General features: G+C 45.8%; 1 protein-coding gene across 14 annotated transcripts in view; it reads right to left on the bottom strand.

Moving 5' to 3' along the window:
* The window catches only part of CUX1 (cut like homeobox 1), a 467,346-nt gene that overhangs the window by 425,113 nt on the left and 18,343 nt on the right, over nt 1–23,890 (bottom strand). The gene's annotated exons all lie outside the window — the stretch shown is intronic.

The raw sequence follows: 23,890 nt of genomic DNA, 5'->3' as shown, positions 1-23,890 counted from the left end.
CTTTTTTTGAGACAGAGTCTCACTCTGTTGCCCAGGCTGGAGTACAGTGGCACCATCTTGGCTCACTGCAACCTCCGCCTCCTGGGTTCAAGTGATTCTCCTGCCTCAGCCTCCCAAGGAGCTGGGAGTACAGGTGCGTGCCACCACATTTGGCTAATTTTTGTATTTTTAGTAGAGATGGGGTTTCACCATGTTGGCCAGGCTGGTCTTGAACTCCTGACCTCAAGTGATCCGCCCACTTCGGCCTCCCGAAGTGCTGTGATTACAGGCATGAGCCACCACCCCCGGCCCTTACTGTTAAATGACCATGATGAAGCTGATCTCTACAAATACACCAGGAGGAAGAGCTAAGGGGGAAAAAAATTCCCTGCCAAAAAAAAAAAAAAAAACGAAACAAAGCTCCTTGCAATTATGCAAAGCTATAGCACAGCTAAGTCATTCTGAGCTAAGTCAACCTAGCAGGGTGATGGCCTTGCAAAGGGGGTCATCCGACCCAGCCAGACAAGCTCAGTCTTTCCCTTCCTGCCTCACTCATTTCTGAAAAGAACAGTTCCAGTTTAAAGTAACCCAGCAAATTCATCCTCTACGGGTGAAACCCCATCCTCGCTTCACCTGACTCAAAGCGTGCGCTGCTTTCTTTAATTCAAAACAGCTGATTTCGGAGGCCTACAGTCCTCATTTTTCATCCGTCCCCATCATACCAAAAGCAGGCTGTAAGTAAGAGCGGTGAAAGGCCTTTCTGTGCTGAAAACATATTTTATGTATTGAAAAGTAGTTGGTGGCCATGCATCTTAACTCCTGAAGAAGAAAATAGTTATTTCTTTTTATTTCTGCAGATATTTCAAAAATAGAATAGGTATTGAATGCTAGGCCTGTGACAGGCAAAATGCCCTGTGGGAGGTGCCCGGGTTTCAGAGTCAAGCACAGCCCCCAATCAGATAAACAGAGGCCTGGGAGCGGGAGGACATCAGGACCCACGTGACGCTAACACCGGGCGGGGTAAGGGCAGGAACATGGCGCAGGCCCAAAAAGTGGCCCGCGGCGGGGGGTACGGGGCAGGACAGAGTCCACCTGCTGGAGAGGATCTGAAGGGCCTCGTCCTAACAGAAACAGGAACCGGAGCTGGGCAGGACTTCAGACGCTGAAGGATGGGAGAGGGAGGGTGCGCCCGGGAGGAGGCACAGCTTGAGCAGAGGCGTGGCCGCATGACCGCGGAGGGAGGGTTCACAGCCGGGGCCTGTGGTACGGCTGGCAGGGGCTGGCAGGCGTGGGAGAGCCAAGGGGGGGACACGGAGAGGTCAAGGAGGCCGAGGCCGAAAAGGGACCACAGAATTTGGCTACAAGAAGGCAGTTTCAGTTTAACGATGACGAGGGAACCCGAGTGAAGAGGAAAACCTGTCAACTCCTCGTGAAAGTCGGGAGGGTTTCTGCATAGAAAAAAACAGCGTTCAGCAGCTCAGTTGGCTGCCATGAGGTCATCAGAACTAGAGGAAGAGTTGGACTTGCTCTAGTGGGGACAGCTTTTGAAGTCACTAACCACAAGGAGGAAGCCTTCCCCTCTGGGCCTGCAGGAAACAGATTGCGTGGCTTTGTCTGTCCTGGCTGGGGAACGCATGACACGCTGAAGGGTTTTCCAGCTCTAGGGAAGAAAATTCATCTTTCTGTAAAGTCAACTTCGTCTTCCGTTATCTACCAGACTTCTTGATGGGACCATTTTTAGAGCCTTCAGTGAAAGAATGGAAAACACTAACTTGGATAAACAATTAAGAGTAGGGAGGGAAATAGGTGAAGACACAACTCTAATGAAATAAACAAACCGCAACTGTGGAATAACATTCTGGTTATTATGGGTCGTGATTAACGGCTCCCTGCATTGATGGCTGAAAACTTGTGCTTTACTGCACACTTCCAGCAGAATTTAGCTGCTTTTTTCTTTCTTGTTTCCCTTTTTTTTTTTTTTTGAGACAGGGTCGCACTCTGTCACCCAGACTGGAGTGCAGTGGCTTGATCATAGCTCACTGCAGCCTTGACCTCCTGCTGGACTCAAGCGATCCTTCAGCCTCAGCCCCCAAGGAGCTGAGACTACAGATGCACGCCACCATGCCTGGCCAATTTTTCTTATTTTTTGTAGAGACGGATTCTTGCTATGTTGCCCAGGCTAGTCACAAACTCCTGGGCTCAAGTGATCCTCCCACCTGAGCCTCCCAATGTGCTGGGATTACAGGCGTTAAGCCACCACTTAAGCTGCATTTTTTTTTTTTTTTTTTTTGAGATGGAGACTCCTATCGCCCAGGCTGGAGTGCAATGGCGCGATCTTGGCTCACTGCAACCTCCGCCTCTCGGGTTCAAGCGATTCCCCTGCCTCAGCCTCCTGAGTAGCTGGGATTACAGGCGTCTGCCACCACGCCCAGCTAATTTTTGTATTTTTAGTAGAGACGGGGTTTCACCATGTTGGCCAGGCTGGTCTCGAATTCCTGACCTCGTGATCCACCCGCCTTGGCCTCCCAAAGTGCTGGGATTAGCCGCGCCCGGCCTTAAGCTGCTTTTTAACACATGGGAAGAACACAGAGAAAGTACCAAAATGAATGTTGTGACTCAATTCTAAAATACCTGAAAATACACTGAAGACTCTTCCATTGCGTCATCTTGTAAATTCAGGTGAAATCCTGCCTGTCCCTACCTAGGCCTCATTTTCCTTATCAACCTAGGAGAAACGACCAGGTATTTCTTGGGTCCCCAGCACCCTGGAGAAAGAGACAACTCGGAGGACACGGCCCCTCACCTCATGGTCCCCCTGGCAGGCAAGGCCACCGGGCCAATTAATGGAAGTCAGTGACCAGCGACTGGAAGGGCTACAGGGTTTGGGAGGAGATAGAGCCTCTGAAGTTGGAAAGGCGGCCAGGGTTTTGCTGGGAGGCAGGGCCTGGGCCAGGCTCCAAGGGACGGGGTCCAGCCCCCAGCAAAGCATCAGCACCCACTTCAGCAAGAGGTAAGATGCCACGGCACTGGGGAAATTTTTAAGCAAGAGGTAAGCGGATGCATTAACAGAAAAGAGGAAAGTCACCATTGCGGGGCATTGCAATCCAAATTGAGTCCAGGCCAGGTGCAGTGGCTCGCACCTGTCATCCCAGCACTTTGGGAGGCTGAGGTGGGAGGATCACTTGAGGTCAGGAGTTTGAGACCAGCCTGGTGAAACCCCGCCTCTACCAAAAATACAAAATTAGCTGGGTGTGGTGGCATATGCCTGTAGTCCCAGCTTCTTGGGAGGCTGAGGCACGAAAATCGCTTGAACCCAGGAGCGGAGGTTGCAGTGAGCCAAGATGATGCCACTGCACTTCAGCCTGGGTGACAGAGCGAGACAGACTTCGTCTCAAAAAAAAAAACAAAAAAAACAAAAACAAAGTCCATTTTTAGTCCTTTTAAGTGTGCAGGTGTGTGTGACTAAAAACAGGCAGAAGCATCGCTGTTGAGAATGGGGTGCCACAGAAACGGGAGACAGGGTGTCATTTCTTAGTCCAGCAATCGGAGGAGGCAACTGCTAGGAACAGCCCCCACTGGCTGAGCAGTGGCCAAGAGGCACCTCACTTTATGGAGGGGGTCCCTTCCAAACACTAAGAACTTAGGAAGTTCTCACCACCCAGAGATAAGGGAATGGAGATGCCCAACCCCTAAATGATGGAGGCAGGATTTGAGCCCAGGCCTCTGGCACCAAAGCCCCCACTGCTTCCTCATCCCATCACCACCAAACAGGCTCCTATGCTTAGGTGACTGGCTTTCTGAGCATTTCATAAAGTTGCTCTGCAGACAGACTCCAAACTTATGTTAATCGTATGTTACTCACTGGCAGCCCGGCTAGAAGGAGCTCACAAAAGATGACTTCGAAAGACAAAACCAAAACCGAAGTGTTTCCTATGAAAATGGTATCATCATACACAGCCTTGCCCTATGCACACATTTCAGAATTGTCTGACATCCAGTTCAACACGGCAGATGATCCTGCTTGCTTTGGAACAGGAAGGTATAAACTCACCTGACAAAGAGAACAGGAAAGCAAGAGCAAATGAAAAGCCCCCAAAATCTCAGAAGCTGGAAAGTACTGGAAAGCCGAAGCCACCTTTCCAGACAAGCCTCAAGATGGAGCAGGCCACCTGCAGCAAGCAAGCTCATTCGAGCTGCAGGACTTGGAGGCCGGCAGGTGTGCAAAATGCCACTGCGGTCAGGTCCCTCCTGCACTGTGGGCAGAAGACTGGGGTTTCTCATGACCATGGGCAGGGGGCTGAGTGAATATCCCAGCACATTCCCCAACCTGGTGCCTAGAAGACAGGTGGTCAGACTAACAGTTCCCAACTGCACCACCCAGCAGGAACACTGAGGGCTCCTTGCTGGAGAAACTGACCAGTCCAAGAGAATGAGCCACTGATACCCATGCCTGGGGGCTCCCCGCAACTAGACACCTGGGTTAATCACTTACGGTGGGGACCACCAAAACTGCTCTTCACCCTGACACACAGACACACACCCACACCCTTCTATTGCCATGCTCTGATATATGAACAAACAACAACACGTCACTAGGCATTTGAGGAAACCTCTAACTGGGACCAAAACAAAGAGTGAAACGAGGAACAGAGACAATGCGGCAGGACGAAGGCTACAGAAATTTGAGTCTAGCCGCACAACTGGATTTAAGCATCAGAGAAAATAAATGGACCACAGTTATAATAGACAACCTCACAGATAAGGTTGCACTAACTCAAGTTCAAAAAGCAAATCCTGCAAGACTATTGCAGAATAATACCATTTTTATAGAGCTCAAACTCAGGGAAGAGTAATCATGTACTACTTAAGCATCTATTCATGGGTGCAGAAAATACATTATTTTAGGCAAGAGCATAATAAATACACCACTTAGGATGGGTCACCTGTCCCGGGGGGGGCAGGGATAGGAGGTGGGAGGAATATACAGGCAGATGCAATTGACTGGCAAAGCTTTGGTTCTTAGGGTTGGGTGGAGGGTTCCTGGGTGTTCACTGTGTTATATTTTGCAACCAAAATGCATGGTATGCAACTGTTTACATATTTTTAAAAAACATTTTACAAAGTAAAGACAATAAGAATTCAACGCAGAGGCCAAGCGCGGTGGCTCATGCCTATAATCCCAGCACTTTGGGAGGACGAGGCGGGTGGATCACCTGAGGTCAGGAGTTCAAGACCAGCCTGGGCAACATGATGAAACCCTGTCCCTACTAAAAATACAAAAAACTAGCCAGGCATGGTGGCATGCGCCTATAATCCCAGCTACTTGGGAGGCAGAGACAGGAGAACTGCTTGAATCCAGGAGGTGGAGGTTGCAGTGAACCAAGATCATGCCATTGTACTCCAGCATGGGCAACAAGAGTGAAACTTCATCTCAAAAAAAAAAAAAAAAAAAAAAAAATTCAACGCAGAGAACAGAAGAAAACGTTTTAAAATTTTTTTTATTTGTTGCAACAGGGTCTTGCTCTGTTGCCCAGGATGGAGTACAGTGGTGTGATCTCGGCTCACTGCAACCTCCACCTTCAGTGCTCAAGCCATCCTCCCACCTCGGCTACCCAAGTAGCTGGGACTACAGGTGTGCGCCACGATGCCCAGCTAATTGTTATCTTTTTAGTAGAGACAGGGTTTTGCCATGTTGCCCAGGTTGGTCTCAAACTCCTGGGCTCAAGCAATCAGCCCATCTTGGCCTCCCAAAGTGCTGGGATTACAGGCATGAGCCACCTTGCCTGGCCAAAAACTTTTTTAAAAAACTGTGATGAATGTAGCCAGGAATATAACAGGTCTTCCATGAAAGAACAGACCATAAAAATGTTCAAAGAATAAGAAAACTTGGAAATCTAAAATAAGATGCATAAAAGTTTAGAAAGACTGGAAGGTTGAGAAATTCCTGCAGAAAACACATCAAAAAAGACAGAGGCATGAAAGTGAAAGGTAAGGCGGAGCGCGGTGGCTCACACCTGTAATCACAGCACTTTGGGAGGCCAAGGTGGGAGGACTGCTTGAGACCAGCAGTTCAAGGCCAGTCCGGGCAACATAGTGAGACCCCATCTCTATAAGATACTTAAAAAATTAGCCAGGCATGGTGGTGTGCACCTGTAGTCCTAGCTACTGGGGAGGCTGAGGCAGGAGGATCCCTTGAGCCCAAGCAGTGGAGGTTGCAGAGAGCCATGATGGTACCACCACACTCTGGCCTGGGTGACAGAGTGAGACCCTGTCTCAAAAGAAAAAAAAAAAGAGAGAAGAAAGACAAATGAAAAGTAAGAAAAATTAGTAGATCAGGCCACAAAGTGCAACGTCTGACTAACGCAACTCTGGAAGACAGAAAACAGACCAGGCCATGAGAACCACGCCAAGGTGCATGTTCATGAAATCTGAGAAGAAGAAGAAGAAAAAGACAACTCTACAAGGTGTTAGAACAAAGGACAAAAATGCAGAACGCCCTTGACGGATGCTAGAAAACGGGGAGCCAAATCTTTCCCATTCTGCAGGAAGTGTTTTCCAACCTGGGATTTGAGGACAGAATAAAGGTCTTGTCAGATCACAGATATGGTCACCATCTATCAGGAAGCAATCGGAGAACGTCCCTGCAGCAAATGAGAGGTTAACCAGGAAGAACAAAGCCATGGCGTACAGGAGTCAGGAGATCCAAAGCTGGAGAGAGATGGGAGAAAGCCCCCGAGATGATGAGGAATGGGAGACCCAGCTGGGCAGAATAGGGGGGCCAAGAAGGGCTGTCTTCAAGAAAGATGAAACCCTACCTCACTGATGGCCTTCCATATTTTAAGAGATCTATGTTGCTGGAGGAGAGTTTAGGGATATGTTAAGTAGTGTACAAAGAATACTAATATTTACAAAATCATAGCTATGGAAACACTGTATATTTGAAAATTGATTGAGCCAAAAAGAGAAGTATGACTATGCTTTTGAAGATGTATTTATTTGTTATTTTCTAAGAGACAGACTCTCGCTCTGTCACCCAGGCTGGAGTACAGGGGTGTGGTCATAGCTCACTGCATCCTTGACCTCCCCGGCTTAAGCAGTCCTCCCACCCCAGCCACCCATGTAGCTGGGACTTACAGGTGCACACCACCACACCTGGATAATTTTTTTATTTTTAATTTTTTTGGTAGAGACAGAGTTTTGCAATGTTGCCGAGGCTAGTCAAGAGCTCCTGGCCTCCAGTGATCCTTTTGTCTCGGCCTTCCAAAGCACTGGAATTACAGGTGAAATGTGACTATTCTGAGAAAGAGAGAGGTGGAGGCGGCCTTTTCTGAGGCCGGAATCCTCATCCATGTCTCATAAAACACATCAGTAAGTCAACACCTAACACTGAAATATCAAAGACAAGTGGTATAAGCCTGCTACTTAGAAAACCAGGGGCTGGCTGGGCACAATGGCTCATGCCTGTAATCCCAGCTTTTTGGGAGGCGGAGGTGGGAGGATCGCTTGAGCCCAGGAGTTCGAGACTGCCTGGGTAACATGGTGAGACCCCATCTCTACAAAAAATACAACAATTAGCTGGGCACAGTGCTCTCATTTCCTACACCCGGTCAAGGCTGCAGCGAGCCATGATCGCACCATGGCAATTCCAGCCTGGACAACAGAGCGAGACCCTGTCTCAAAAAAAAAAAGAAAAAGAAAACCAGGGCTGCTCTTGCGTGTAGGAAATGAGAGTGGGGAGAAGTGGGGTGGGGTTGGTTCTTTTTTAATATTAAGCCTTATAAAATGTTAACAAATGAAAAATATTTTGAAGAAAAGAAAACATGCAAAAACAATGACTACCTTCAGAAAAATTGTATTTTAAAATGAAATAACCCAGGCATGGTGGCTCACACTCGTAATCCCAGCACTTTGGAAGGCCAAGGCAGGCGGATCACCTGAGGTCAGGAGTTTGAGACCAGCCTGGCCAAGATGGTGAAACCCCATCTCTACTAAAAATACAAAAATTAGTCAAGCATGGTGGCACATGCCTATAATCCCAGCTACTAGGGACGCTGAGGCAGAAGAATAGCTTGAACCCAGAAGCGGAGGTTGCAGTGAGCCAAGATCTAGATCGCGCCACTGCACTCCAGCCTGGGCGACAGAGTGAGACCCTGTCAAAAAAAAAAAAAAAAAAAAAAATTGCATGAGACAATGAGATACTGTCTCATACCAATCAGAATAGCTATTACTAAAAAGTCAAAAAGTAACAGATGCTGGCAAGGTTGTGGAGAAAAGGGAACACTTATATACACTGTTGGTGGGAGTGTAAATTAGTTCAGCCATTATAGAAGACAGTGTGGTGATTCCTCAAAGACCTGAAGACAGAAATACCATTCAATCCAGCAATCTCATGACTGAGTATAGGCCCAGAAGAGTATCAATCATTCTATCATAAAGATACATGCATATGTATGTTCACTGCAGCACTATTCACAATAGCAAAGACATAGAATCAATGTAAATGCCCATCAATAATGGACTGGATAAAGAAAACATGGCGCATACACACCACGGAATACTATGCAGCCAGAAAAAAAGAAAGAGGTCACGTCCTTTGCAGGGACATGGATGGAGCTGGAGGCCATTATCCTTTGCAAACTAACTCAGGAACAGAAAACCAAATACTGCATGTTCTCACTTATAAGTGGGAGCTAAACGATGAGAACACATGGACACAGAGAGGGGGGCAACACACACTGGGGCCTTTTGGAGGGTGAAGGGTGGAAGGAGGGAGAGGATCAGGAGAAATAACTAAAAAAAAACACACAAAAACTAATAGATACTGGGCTTAATACCTGGGTGATGAAGTAATCTGTACAACAAACCCCCATGACAAAAGTTTACCTATGTCACAAACCTGCACTTTTATCCATGAACAATGGCGTGAAATAGGAAAAAAAGCTAAGATGACCCACTGTCACCCCTCTCATACCCCCAACTCAACTACCCACCCTTCGGAGAAGGACAGGGCTGACTACATAACTGGCCAAACCTGCTGCCAAGGAAGAAACACCTACTTGGAGACAGTCTTCAAGATCTCGGCCAAGAAAACAAAACCCGGGGCCCAACTTGTAAGTCACGTGGAACAAGAGCTGTATTGTGTTCACGGAACCCAAGCTCTCCAGACAGTCAAAAAAAAAAAAAATTGTCTTGCAAGTGTTCAGTTAGTCTACACACTTTTTTCAAACTCTTTTTTTCCTTTTCCTGGAGAAGGGGGTCTTGCTATGTTGCCCAGGCTGGGTCTTGAAATCCTGGGCTCAACAATCCTCCCATCTCTGCCTCCCTAAGTGCTTGCACTGCAGGCATAAACCACCGCACCCGGCCACACTTTGTCTTCTGTTTGCTGTGCACTTAACAAAGCTACTAGAAATTTTTCTGATCCTTATGGTTAAGCACATTCCATAGATGGAGCCTCACTCTGCACAAAAGTGGTCAAATTCGCAACTAAATTTGGCCCCCATGGAGGCCTACCAGGCTGGGAAAATACAAGGGGGAGAAAATTCAAACATTCCTAGTCCCCTCAACATTAAGAATCAAGATCCCTCGCCCAACAAATTCTTTCGCCATCTGGATCTGAAAGGACTTCCACTTTGAAAATTTTCTCCTCGCAGTAGGAAGTTTGCCACCAAATATTAAAAGCCACAGAGGTGCCAAGTGTTGTGTGACTCACATGTTTCATTTGCCCACTGAACATTTGATGTGGAAGCTGCTCACACCCAGGAAGCTGGCTTGTGCCTTAAAAAGACATTATGCCAACTGAGCTGGGTTTAACGTGTAAGCAGATATTTTTAATCACATAAGGGAGAAAAAAAATCAATCTCTGGGAAAAAGCATAAAAGAAATAAAACATGTAAACAACGTCAATACACGCCCAGTGACCTGGGCGATCTAGGCCTCACCATTGATGCTATGGCCCCTAAGGCCAGATTATGACCATTATTTTTCTTTTAATATAAAGCAGTTTCTTTTTTTCTTTTTCTTTTTTTTTTTTTTGAGTCTCGCTCTGTTGCCCAGGCTGGAGTGCAATGGCGCGATCTTGGCTCACTGCAACCTCTGGCTCCCAGGTTCAAGTGATTCTCCCACCTCAGCCTCCTGAGTAGCTAGGATTACAGGCACCCGCAATCATGCCCAGCTAATTTTTGCAGAGACGGGTTTCACCACGTTGGCCAGGCTGGTCTTGAAGTCCTGATCTCAGGTGATCTGCCTGCCTTGGCCTCCCAAAGTGCTGGGATTACAGGCATAAGCCACCGTGCCTGGCCTTTAAAGCAGTTTCTATGGGTGAGCTGCCAACACCACAACACTTTACTTTCTCATTTTGAGGCGAAAATGAAAAAGCACTTTGGGAGGCTGAGGCCAGAGGATCACCTGAGGCCAGGGGTTCAAGACCAGCCTGGGCAACACAGCAAGACCCCATCTCTAAAATAAAAATAAAAATAAATTTAGAATAGTACATCAGGCACTGCCATACGTTGAGTCTCACAGAATCCTCTACACAGTAAATAGTTTTATCGCTGGCTGTTTCACGGAGGAAGCAGGTTCAGCAGTGCCCAAAGTCACACAGCTAAGAAGTGCTGGGACAAAAATTCCAAATCAGATGCGCTGTCTGCCATCCAAGACAGAGCACCCTTGGCCACTGCCTAGACAGTGGGACGCATGGCTGCTGACAGGGATCAGGTGCCTCCAAACATGCGCCATCTCTAAAATCCCAGGTTCTTATCCACTGAGAGCTGCCATTTCCAGGTAACAATATATCATGAATCCAGCACACTAGAGGAGAGGAGGTTCCCCAAAACTAAATTTTCCAAACAAGTGTTTGTCTTGGCCTTGTCATTCGCTACAGCGTTGGTGAAAATACTACCTTCTCCACCAGGTGGTTGACTGTTTATTTTGTCATTTCTTTGGGGATAGGGCCTCGCTCTGTTGCCCAACCTAGAGTGCAGTGATAGAATGACAGCTTGCTGCAGCCTCGAACTCCTGGGCTCCAGCGATCCTCCCATCTCAGCCTCCCCAGTAGCCGAGACTTACAGGTGCGTGCCACCACGTCAGCTAATTTTTTTTAATTTTTTTCATTTTTTGTAGAGACAGGGTCTTGCTATGTTGCCCAGGCTGCTCTCGAATTCCTGGCCTCAAGTTATCGTTTCACTTTGGATTCCCAAAGTGCTGGGATTACAGCATGAGCCACTGCACCCAGCTACATGTCAGGAAGTCAGCATCTATACCAGACCAACGCAGCCTGCAATTATTTTTAGTCTTTCTGGTCTCCCACTATCAAGTTGGCAGCTGGTCCTAAATGCTACTGTCCGTGGGGCTGCCACTAGCACCTCCTTGGCCTACTTCCAATTTGCTGTTTTAATGTATCAGCACCTTGAAGGGTGGATGATCGATACTGTCAGAACTATGTGTAAGAAAGGAGTTCGGCTGGGTAGGGTGGCTCCCGCTGGCAATCCTAGCACTTTGGGAAGCTGAGGTGGGAGAATCGCTGAGGCCAAAGAGTTCAAGACCAGCCTGAACAACATCGCCTTTACAAAAAATACAAAAAATAAAATCAGCTGGGTGTGGTGGCACACGCCTGTAGTCCCAGCTACTCAGGGGGCTTAGGTGGGAGGCTGTGGTGGGAGGATCGCTTGATCCCAGGAGGTCGAGGCTGCGGTGAGCTAGAATTGCACCACTGCACTCCTGCCTGGGCAATGGAGCAAGAGCCTATCTCAAAAAAAAAGGAGTTGCATTTAAAAGCGGCTTGGAAAAGGGCTCGGGAACTCCCCTGTTTATGCACAGACTGTGGGCATCAGCCCTGGTAGCTGGGCCATCTATGCTGGGAGAGTTCAACTTGGAAGATAAGGGAGGAGTCACTCTATTAAAATATGAATTAAATAAAACCAATCATCCCTTTTTAAAGGATCCAGACCAGTGCTCATTTAATGTGCAAACATTCATGTGCGTATGATTCACCTGGCAGTCTCATAAAAATGCAGATTCTGACTCAGGAGGCCTGGGGTGGGGCCTGAGAGCCTGCATTTTTTCTTTTTTTTTTTTTAGATGGAGTCTCCCTTTGTCACCCAGGCTGGAGTGCAGTGGCGCAATCTCAGCTCACTGCAATCTCCGACTCCTGGGGTCGAGCGATTCTCCTGCCTCAGCCTCCCAAGTAGCTGGGATTACATGCATGTGCCACTGCACCTGGCTAATTTTGTATTTTTAGTTGAGATGGGGTTTTACCACGTTGGCCAGGCTGGTCTTGAACTCAAGTGGTCCTCCGGCCTCAGCCTCCCAAAGTGCTGGGATTACAGGCATAAGCCTCTGTGCCTGGCCAGATCCTGCATTTCTAACAAGCTCCCAGGCGATACCACTGTTGCTGGTTCATGAATCACTTTGCCTAGCAAGGGGCTAAATCAGAACAGCACTGTCCCATAGAAATGTAAGATGTGCCATGTAAGTCATGTTAACTGTCCTGGCAGCCAGCCCCAGGCCTATCTAGCCAGCCTCCTCCTCTATTCCCTCCCCACTTTCAACCCCACACCACAGGCTAAGGCCAGTGGGTCTCAGTAGGAGGTAAGTCAACTGGAGCTATACACAGACAGTATTTCAAATACATACAAACAGTACCTCACCACCCATCGCCTGTCTCAACAATTGCCAATTCATGGGTACCCTCACTACCAATCACCCATCTCAACAATCGCCAATTCGTGGCCAGTCTACACCAAGGCTACTCTCTTCATGTATGAGAATGAGGCTAATGTTAAGAGATACAGAGAACAGGCCAGGCGTGGTGGCTCGCACATGTAATTCCAGCATTATGGAAGGCTAAAGCAGGAGGACTGCTTTGAGCCCAGGAGTTTGAGACCAGAGTGGGCAACATAGTGAGACCCCCATCTCCATTTCAAAAAGAGAGACAGAGAGAGATGGACAACAGAAGAAGGGTTGACACCTGTACAGTGGGTGTCCTAGAAAGAAGAAAAAACAAAGAGAGGAGAGAAAATATTTGGAGAGATAAATGTATGAGAACTCCCTAGAATAAAAGAAAAAAATAAGACATCAGAATCAAAGGGTCGGTAAAGTGCCAAATAAGATAGGTAGGGGGAAGAAATCATTATTTAGATACATTTTGGTGACATTAAAGAATAAAGACAGGCCAGGTGCAGTGGCTCACGCCTGTAATCCCAGCGCTTTGGGGGGCCAAAGTGGATGGATAACTTGAGGTCAGGAGTTCGAGACCAGCTTGGCCAACGTGGTGAAACCCCGTCTCTACTAAAAATACAAAAATTAGCCGGGTGTGGGGGCAGGTGCCTGTAATCCTAGCTACTCAAAAGGCTGAGGCACAAGAATCACTTGAACCCGGGAAGCGGAGGTTGCAGTGAGCCAAGATCGTGCTGCTGCACTCCAGCCTGGGCGACAGAGAGAGACTCTGTCTCGGGAAAAAAAAAAAAAGAGAAGAATGCTGACAAGGATAAAAAGAAAAAAGAATGAAGACAGGGATAAAAAGAAAAACCAGACTTCCTCCAAAGCAGTAAGAATCACACTGTCCTCATATTTCTCAACCGTGACTCTCTGTGCAAAACGAAAACAGGGAAATAATCTGGGTGTTGAAGAAAAAGAATTTTGACCTACAATTTTACATCCAGCTAATGTATCACTTAAATATGAGGGTGGAATAAGTATAGACTCAGACTTTAAAGTCTCAGGAAGTTTATCACAGAAAGACTTCTTTAAATGCACTATCATTTAAAATACTTCTTAACAAAAGTGCTCTGAAAAGGAATCTGGAGGAAAGAGACTTTATTCCCGTGAACAATGTGCAAACCAGGGAGATGCAGCCTTCGGTGTAAACAGAAGGTGCTGGGGTTGTGTGTGGGGGGGGGGGGGGTGTTTGTTAATAGCAAAAGTGCCCACCCAGGTTCCCAATCAGATTTCTTTATGAATGATTCAAACGTGCTTAGGGCTGATTGGTTGACACAGCTGAGCCCTGATTGGCCAGGGCTGGTGAACTCAGACTAGTTGGGTCAGGTGAGCTCTGAAAGTCCCAAACTTAAGAAAGGTGCAGGTTTTCAGGGAACTCAGACTAAGTGTGTGACTTCTAATCTGCAAATGGCCGTCTGGCTCTATTTTAAATTTAGACCTGGTTAGCCACTCTGGATCCATCCTGAAGGATGGGCTCTTTCAAAAGGTTCACATTTGTTCACATATTCTAGCAAGGAGAGAACATTAATACTGAAAGTCTAATACCTGGTGACGCTGATTCTGCACACCCGAGGGCCACAGTCCTATATGGCACCATTATCCTAGAATCTAGACGATCTCAAAGGGCTGAAGGGAGGAAACGAGGTCCCTATCACTTAACTTGTTTGACAGAAAGACAAAGATATTAATAGGCTTTAGAAACTGACAGGAATCCCTACTCCAGGCAGTTGAAACAAGTAAGTGAATTTAAAAATCAATTATATTCTAAAAGAAAAAAAAAAAGAAATGGATAGGAAAAACTAATCACATAAGTGGCTCTTAATAATTTTAAGAATAATCACAATTCTGAGCTCTAGAAGAATAAAATAGATGGCACAACTTTAAAATCCAGCAGAAGAAAGTTCAACCCTACAAAGCACTACAAGAAAAGCTTTTTTAAAAATAAGTAATGGTAAGCAGAAAACACAAAATAAGATGGCAGAAATCCTAATATAACACAACTACCAGAAATGTGTGTCAGCTAAATTCACTTATCAAAGATTCTCAACCTGGGTTTTAAAAACAAGATCTTACATCACAGGTCTGCAACAAATGCAATGAAAGCAAAATGATATGGATTGGAAATAATTAAAGAGAAAAAGCAACATCAAACAAATGGAAACCAAAAACAAACAAAAAAATAGGAGAATAGGCCGGGCACGGTGGCTCACGCCTGTAATCCCAGCACTTTGGGAGGCCGAGACGGGCGGATCACGAGGTCAAGAGATCGAGACCATCCTGGCTAACATGGTGAAACCCCGTCTCTACTAAAAAATACAAAAAATTAGCCGGGTGTGGTGATGGGCGCCTGTAGTCCCAGTTTCTCAGGAGGCTGAGGCAGGAGAATGGTGTGAACCCAGGAGGTGGAGATTGCAGTGAGCCGAGATCGCGCCACTGCACTCCAGCCTGGGCGACACAGCGAGACTCTGTCTCAAAAAAAAAAAAAAAAAAGAATAATTTTAATGTCAAAACGAATAGAATTTAACGCGAAAAACATCATAAGAGTCTATATAGACATCAAAAAAAACCCCAATAGATCAGGAAAATCTAAAGATCATGATCATACATGCAATGTAACAGTACAGCCTTAACCTAATATAATGTAACAACTGTCAAAAACTATAGGAAGGCCCAGCATGGTGGCTCACACCTGTAATCCCAACACTTTGGGAGGCTGAGGCAGGAGGATCACTTGAGGCCAGGAGTTAAAGACCAGCCTGGGCAACATAATGAAACCCAGTCTACTAAAACTATGAAAATTAGCTGGGCATGGTGGTGTGCTCCTGTAATCCTAGCTTCTTGGGAGGCTGAGGCACAAGAATTGCTTGATCCTGGGAGGCAGAGGTTGCAGTGAGCAGAGATCACGCCACTGCATGCCAGCCTGGGTGATGGAGTGAGACTCTGTCTCAAAAAAAGAAAGAAAAAAAAAAAACTATGGGAAGAAAATTATCAAAGAAACATTGACATGAATATATTCCATATACCAAACAAACTGTATGACTATACTGTATATGTCACTTGTATACTGCATATATAACTTTTTTTCTACTCAAAAAACACATTATTTTTGAGCACATATGGAAAATTCACAAAAATCCACCATGTGCAAGGCACCAAAAAGAAGACCTCATAGATTCCAAAGAACCAGGATTACGTGAACTATGTTCTCTGACCATATGTGATAAAAATGACACCAACAACATTTTTAAAAGCCATTAAAGAAAAGTGTCAAAAATCTAAGAAATATACAGTATTAAATAACCCTTAGGTTAAAGAGAAAATTATAAGGGAAATTACAAAATGAATAGAAAATTACAAAATGAATAAAAATGAAAGCACTACATGTCAAAATTTGTGGAACACAGCTAAAATAATACTTAGCAGAAATGTTACGGCTTTGAATAGATTTATCCAAAACAAGAAAGAATCCCAATTTAAAAAGCTGAGTATTCAAGGCTGGGAGCAGTGGCTCATGCCTGTAATCCCAGTACTTTGGGAGGCTGAGGTGGGTGGATCATGCAAGGTCAGGAGTTCAAGACCAGCCTGTCCAACAAGGTGAAACCCTGTCTCTACTAAAAATACAAAACTCAGCCGGGCGTGGTGGCAGGGGCGCCTATAATCCCAGCTACTCGGGAGACTGAGGTGGGAGGATCACTTGAACCCGGGAAGCAGAGGCTGCAGTGAGCCGAGATCACACCACTGCCTTCCAGCCTGGGTGACAGAGTGAGGCTGTCTCAAAAATAAATAAATAAATAAATGAAATGAAATGAAATGAAATAAAAAGCTGAGTATTCAAAAAAATAAGTTAGAAAAAAAATGCACTCAGAGAGTAAAATAATGGTGAGAAATAAGCCACATAAACAAAAAGGCAAGATTAACAAGACCAAAAGCTGTTTTTTCAAGATCAGTAAGATTAAACAAACCTCTATGCACAACTAAAAATAAAAAGAGAAGAGTTGTAAATAAATTCAGAAATACAGACTGTAGAAATGGGAGACAGCTAGAGTTCAAAACAGATTTACAAAAAAAATACTATGATCACAGAACAGTTAAGTTTTAAAACCAAGATAAAATGAAAACATTTTTAGAAAATTATAAAATGCCAAAATTGGCATAAGAATAGAAAACCTGCCGGGTGTGGTGGCTCACGCCTGTAATCCCAGCACTTTGGGAGGCCGAGGTGGGCGGATCACAAAGTCAGGAGATCGAGACCATTCTGCCTAACACGGTGAAACCCCGTCTCTACTAAAAATACAAAAAATTAGCCAGGCGTGGTGGCAGGCACCTGTAGTCCCAGCTACTCGGGAGGCTGAGGAAGGAGAATGGTGTGAACCCGGGAGGTGGAGGTTGCAGTGAGCCGAGATCACGCCACTGCACTCCAGTCTGGGCGATAGAGACTCCGTCTCAAAAAAAAAAAAAAAAAAAAAAAAAAAAGAATAGAAAACCTCAATAGACCAAAAACAAAAAAAAGTGAAATGTTCAATGCCTCCCAGCCACCATTCTAAAGTCTCAGGCCCTGATGGTTTCAAAGGTGAGCTATCAAATTTTAAGATACAGATAATCCTCATGTTATATAAATTGTTCCAACACAACGTTTACCCATTTCATGAGACTAATAAACCTCAATTCCAACTGAATAAGAAAATTATAGGCCAATTTCACTTAATAACACAGATTTGAAACTGTAAATCAAATCCAACAATATTTTTAAAATACAAGAGGAAGAAGAGTTTATCCCAGAAAGCAATAAATAATTCAACATCATATAGTCAATCAATGTAATTTACCACATTCATAAACTAAAGGATAAAAATTGCACGGACATGAATAGGTTTTAAGGAAAAGTATTTGCAAGAGGATAACGCCTATTTATACCAAAAAAAATTCTCTAAAAACTATGGAAAGGGGAGTTAAGGTAGTTCCTTCACCTGGTTAAACCTTCTACCAAAAATCTCCTTTGACAGAAAGAAAAAGAAAAGGGCAGCCTCTATCACCACCACCCTGTAATTGAGTACTTCAGATTCTAGCCAGCAAGTCACTCCACTGTAAGAATCAGAAGGAAAGGAACAAATAAAAACTTGCATTTTTTTGCATATAATATTATCTCCAGAGAAAATGCAACAGAATCAAGTTAATTAGTAAAAATATTAACAGCAAGCTTCCCAGCTTCAAAATCAACAAAAACCAATTGTTTCCTTTATACCACAATAATCTATTAGAATTTTAATTTTTTTTAATTTAAAAAACTATAACGGCCAGCGTGGTGGCTTACGCCTGTAATCCCAGCACTTTGAGAGGCCGAGGCAGACGGATCACCTGAGGTCAGGAGTTTGAGACCAGCCTGACCAACATGGTGAAACCCCATCTATACTAAAAATACAAAAATAAGCCAGGTGTGGTGGCACATGCCTGTAATCCCAGCTACTGGGGAGGCTGAGCCAGAAGAATCGCTTGAACCCGGGTGGCAGAGGTTGAAGTGAGCCGAGACCGCACCATTGTACTCTAGCCTGGGCAACAAGAGCAAAACTCTGTCTCAAAAAAAAAAAAAAGAAAGAAAGAAAATTCACAAATTATTCGCATGTGAAACATACAAGGAGCTCTTGCAAATCAACAAAAAGATGGTAAACCATTAAAAAAAAAAAAAGGACAAAATATATGACCAGACAATTTACGAAAGGCAAAATCTGAAAAGCTGACAAGTATAAAATGAGGCTTATCGCAAAGATCGACTTTCCTGGTGATCAGAGAAAATGACACAACACTGAAGTACCACTTTAAAACCATCTCACTGGCAAAAAATATCTCCACAAAGCACAGATGAGATTGTGGGGGAAAGAAACTCTCACGACTGTGGGTGGGGGAGTAAGTGGGGCAGCCACGCTGGGAAGCGATCTGGAGGTGCTTCGTGAAAGGAGGACCACTTTCTGGCTGGATCCAGCAAGGCTGCTCCTGGATACCGGTAAGGGACGTGTGTAAGAACGTTCCTAGCAGTGCTGTGCGTGGAGGGGCTTGGGGGAGGGGGGTCAGATACCACCGAGGATGACCAGCCCCAGGGAAATGGACGTGTGAGCTAGGGTGCTGCTAGGGACTGAACTGTGTCATCCATCCCCCTCAAATTCATACATTGAAGCCCCAGCCTCCAATATGATGGTACTTGGAGGTGTGGCCTTTGGAAGTTCATGAGGATGAGATGAGGTCACTAGGGTAAAGCCCTCAGGATGGGATTAGTGTACTTAAAACAAAAGATACCAGAGAGCTGGCTTGCCTGCCTGCGCACACTCTCTGCTGTGTAGCAACACAGAAAAAACGAGGCCATCTGCAAGCCAGGAAAAGGGCCCGCACCAGGAACCACGTTGGCCCGTACCCGGATCGTGGACTTTCCAGCTTCCAGAACTATGAGAGATAAATATGTGTTGTGTAAATATGTGTAAGCCACCCCATCTATGGTATTCTGTCACGGCAGGCAGTCTGGACAGATTAACACAGGTCAATTCTGAAGATGGATTTTTTTTTCTGAGACAGCGTTTTACTTTTGTTGCCAAAGCTGGAGTGCAATGGCACAATCTCGGCTCACTGCAACCTCTACCTCCCAGGTTCAAGCAATTCTCCTGTCTCAGCTTTCCAAGTAACTAGGACTACAGGCATGCGCCACCACGCCCCGCTAATTTTTTGTATTTTAGTAGAGACGGGGGTTTCACCATGTTGGTCAGGCTGGTCTCGAACTGCTGATCTCAGGTGATCCACCCACCTCAGCCTCCCAAGGTGCTGTGATAACAGGCGTGAGCTACTGCGCCTGGCCCTGAAGATGGATTTCAATACGGCTGTCATAACAAACAAAATTCACAGGGAATGACATAGACAACAAGATCTCAAAAACTGTGATGAGTGAGGCCAGGTGAGGTGGCTCACGCCTGTAATCCCAGCACTTTGGGAGGCCGAGGTGGGTTGATCACCTGAGATCAGGAGTTCAAGACCAGCCTAGCCAACATGGTGAAACCCCGTCTCTACTAAACATACAAAAATTAGCCGGGTATGGTGGCGGGCGCCTGTAGTCCCAGCTACTCAGCAGGCTGAGGCAAGAGAATCACTTAAACCCAGGAGGCGTAGGTTGCAGTGAGCCGAGATTGTGCCACTGCACTCTAGCCTGGGCGACAGAGCGAGACTCTGTGTCATTTAAAAAAAAAAATGTGATGAGTGAAAAGGAAGGAGAAAAAGATTTAGGGCACAATGCCACACTTATGAATTAAAACCACGTATACACACAAAATAGGCCACATATTTTATAAGTCTGCGTCTATATAAAGGCATAATTAATACAGTAGAATAAGGAAAGGGGGCTGAAAATGAGAATGGACCGTAAAGGCAGGCAGAAAACAAGGATTTGGTTTTTCTTGCACATGGTGTGGAAATGGGAATGTTAAAACCCTTATAATTTGACTTGAGAATTTTGGTATCCTTTTTTTTTTTTTTTTGACAGGGTCTCGTTCTGTCACCCAGGCTGGAATGCAGTGTCACGATCATGGCTCCCTGCACCTTCGACCTCCCGGCTTCAAGTGATCCTCCCACCTCAGCCCCCTGAGTAGCTGGGAACACAGGTGGGCATCACCATGATGCCCAGCTACTTTTGGATTTTTTTGTAGAGAGGGTCTCACTATGTTGCCCAGGCTGGTCTTGAACTCCTGGGCTCAAGCAATCCACCCTCCTCGGCCTCCCAAAGTCCTGGGATTACAGGCATGAGCCACTCCACCCAGCCAGATTTCAGTATCTTTAACATGATACAACAACTGGCAAGATGTTCTTAAACATTTAAAATTATAGTGAACTGAGTTGAAATTGAGCTCGTTTCTATCCACAGAGGAGGTAAGATTCACCCATCTGAGTTGACAGACTCACTGAGATACACATACACAACTAAAAAAAGATTTGGTATTTCACTGTAACGTATGGAACCTGCCAATTTCATTCACAATTTACGGCCAGCTTCTAATTATACTTTACTGAATATTAACCATTGTAATTGCTTAATGTTTTATTGGCGGGATCTAACGTATTGAGGGACATCTGGCTTGGCAAATGGAATTCTGCTGCCTTTAGAAAACAGAGCTTAGAGGACATATGTCCTCCTCACACTATCAAATATACCTGCACCCCAGACCAGTGCATCTCAAAGACGTCACTGTAAGTCCATGCCAAGCCAAAGCCGTGCACGGCAAGTTGCTACGACCTGGATTTTCATTATAGCGGCTTGTTTCAGAATGCTTTTCCACCTCCAAATAACACAATGGCCAACTACAAAAGATGAGGAAATTTGACTTTCTCAGGCCACAGAAAAATGGGGACGGGGCACTGCAGGACTGGCTCACTCAGAGTCATCGAGGGCCCAGGTTCCTTCCATATTCCTGCCCCATGTCCTCTGCGATTTTTACTCTGTCTCCCCTGCCCCTGCCCCACACCCATGCTGGGATGGTGGTAGCAGGTGGGGGCAGCCTCTTCTCCCACAGGCATGTCCCCAGGCAGACAATGGGCACTCCCAGTTTCTCCGGCCAAAACAAAGTGTAATGTCCACTGGCCGTGGGGAAGGAACAGCCAGGATTCTTTTTTTTTTTTTTTTTGAGAAGGAGTCTCGCTGCTCTGTCTCAGAGCCTTGGCCAGGTGATCCTGACCTCAGGTGATCCACCCGCCTTGGCCTCCCAAAGTGTGGCCTCCCAAAGTGTTGGGATTACAGGCATAAGCCACTGCGCCTGGCCAGGGATTGATTTAGACAACCCTCAGGCTTCATCGCCCAGGGACAGGGGTCCCTTGTTGCTGAGCAAGGAGGGCAGGTGGGGTTGGGGGGAGGAAGGACTGCGGGGGCAACCAACTCTCATCCCAAACTGCACAACAGCCATTTTTTTGTAGAGATGGAGTCTCACTGTGTAGCCCAGGGTGGTCTCAAACTCCTGGGCTCAAGCGATCCACCTGCCGGAGCACAAAATCACTTTGTGCACAGCAGTGGTTCGCAGGGGAGCACCTACACACCCCAGGAGAGATCTGAGGAAGAGATGGCATGACACCCAGGGCAGAAGAGAGAGAGATGGAATGGGCTGGGTGTTAAAAGAAGCATTCTGGAGAACAAACGGGACTTACACAGGTCAAAATGCAACAATGCAGGGAGGTGGGGACGGCTAATGGCTATAAAAAAATAGTTAGAATCAATGTATAAGGCCTAGTATTTGATAGCACAACAGGGTGACTATAGTCAATCATAATTTAATCATACATTTTAAAGTAACTAAAAGCAGCCGGGCGCAGTGGCTCACGCCTGTAATCCCACCACTTTGGGAGGCCAGGGCGGGTGGGTCACCTGAGGTCAGGAATTCAAGACCAGCCTGACCAACATGGTGAAACCTCGTCTCTACTAAAAATACAAAAATTAGCCGGGCGTGGCGGCTGGCACCTGTAGTCCCAGCTACTTGGGAGGCTGAGACAGGAGAATCGCTTGAACCCGGGAGATGGAGATTGCAGTGAGCCGAGATCGCACCATTGCACTCCAGCCTGGGCAACAACAGTGAAACTCCAACTCAAAATAAATAAATAAATAAAATAACTAAAAGTGTATAATTGGACAGTTGGTAACACAAAGAATAAATCTGTGATGGATGGATACCCCATTCTCCACAATGTGATTATTATGAATTGCATGCCTGTATCAAAACATCTCATGTACCCCATAAATATGCACACCCACAAAAATAAAAAAATAAATAAATAAAATACAACTGACTCAAAAAGTGAAGCCCAGAGTGACTACATATGACCTGGCAATTGCACATAAGAAAATGGAAAACTGCATTCACACAAACATTTGTACACGAATGTTCACAGCAGCGTTATTCACAATGGCCAAAAAAGTGGAAACAGCTCGAATGTTTACCAGCTGATGAAAAGATACACAAAACCTGGTATGCCCATACCAGGGAATATTATTCAGCCATAAAAAAGAATGCTACCCAGACACGTGCATGAGTCAATGTGGGTGAGCCCTGCAAACACTGTGCTACGTGAGAGAAGCCACGGCACGAAGGTCACATGATCCCTGATTCCCGAGACACACTGAGGCAGAGAATAGACGAATGGTTACAGGGTGCCAGGGGTACAGGAGGGAGGACAGATGGTAACTGCTGACAGGTATGGGAGTTTCTTGTCGGAGTGTTGGAAACGTTTTGGAACTAGATCGTGGTGATGGCTGCACGACATTGTGAATATACCAAACATCTATGGATTTTAAACTTTATTTATTTATGACACAGAGTCTCGCTCTGTCACCCAGGCTGGAGTGCAGTGGCGAGATCTTGGCTCACTGCAACCTCCGCCTCCCAGGTTCAAGAGATTCTCCTGCCTCAGCCTCTTGAGTAGCTGGGATTACAGGCGCTCACCACCACGCCTGGCTAATTTTTGTATTTTTAGTAGGGACAGGGTTTTGCCATGTTGGCCAGGCGGATCTCAAACTTCTGGCTTCAAGTGGTCTGCCCACTTCAGCATCCCAAAGTGCTGGGATTACAGGCCTGGCCAGAATTTTAAACTTTGGAAAGGTGAATGGTACATTATATGAATTTTAGCTTTAAAAAAAAGTTACGGGACGGCGGTATTGTGTCAAAAGAACTGCTCTCTGCACCAGGGCAATAAGCGGCACATTTAGAACAGAAAAAAAATTTCTTTTCAAGAGTACTCTGCACCTTCTTGGTCCTCTCTAAAAAAGGAACTTTTTAAAACTCACTGTGCGTGCAAATGTTTTCAGTCCTGCTCTTTCTTTAAAAATAGAAAATAAGACTGGGCGTGGTGGCTCATGCCTGTAATCCCAGCACTTTGGGAGGCCGAGGCAGGTAGATCACCTGAGGTCAGGAGTTCCAGACCAGCCTGGGCAACATGGCGAAACCCCATCTCTACTAAAAATACAAAAATTAGCTGGGCGTGGTGGCGGGTGTCTGTAGTCCCAGCTACTCGGGAGGCTGAGGCAGGAGAATCGCTTGAACCCAGGAGGCGGAGCTTGCAGTGGGCTGAGATAGTGCCACTGCACTCCAGCCTGGGCAACAGAGGGAGACTCCATCTCAAAAAAAAAGAAAAAGAAAGAAAGAATCAGCTTTTCAAATAAATAAGAGGCATCTCCCTGAAACAGAAC

The sequence above is a fragment of the Pongo abelii genome, chromosome 6 (genome assembly GCF_028885655.2).
Source record: "Pongo abelii isolate AG06213 chromosome 6, NHGRI_mPonAbe1-v2.0_pri, whole genome shotgun sequence".
Classification (NCBI taxonomy): domain Eukaryota; kingdom Metazoa; phylum Chordata; class Mammalia; order Primates; family Hominidae; genus Pongo; species Pongo abelii.
Note: the sequence above shows the minus strand (reverse complement) of the source record. Positions and strands in the feature narration are given on the sequence as shown.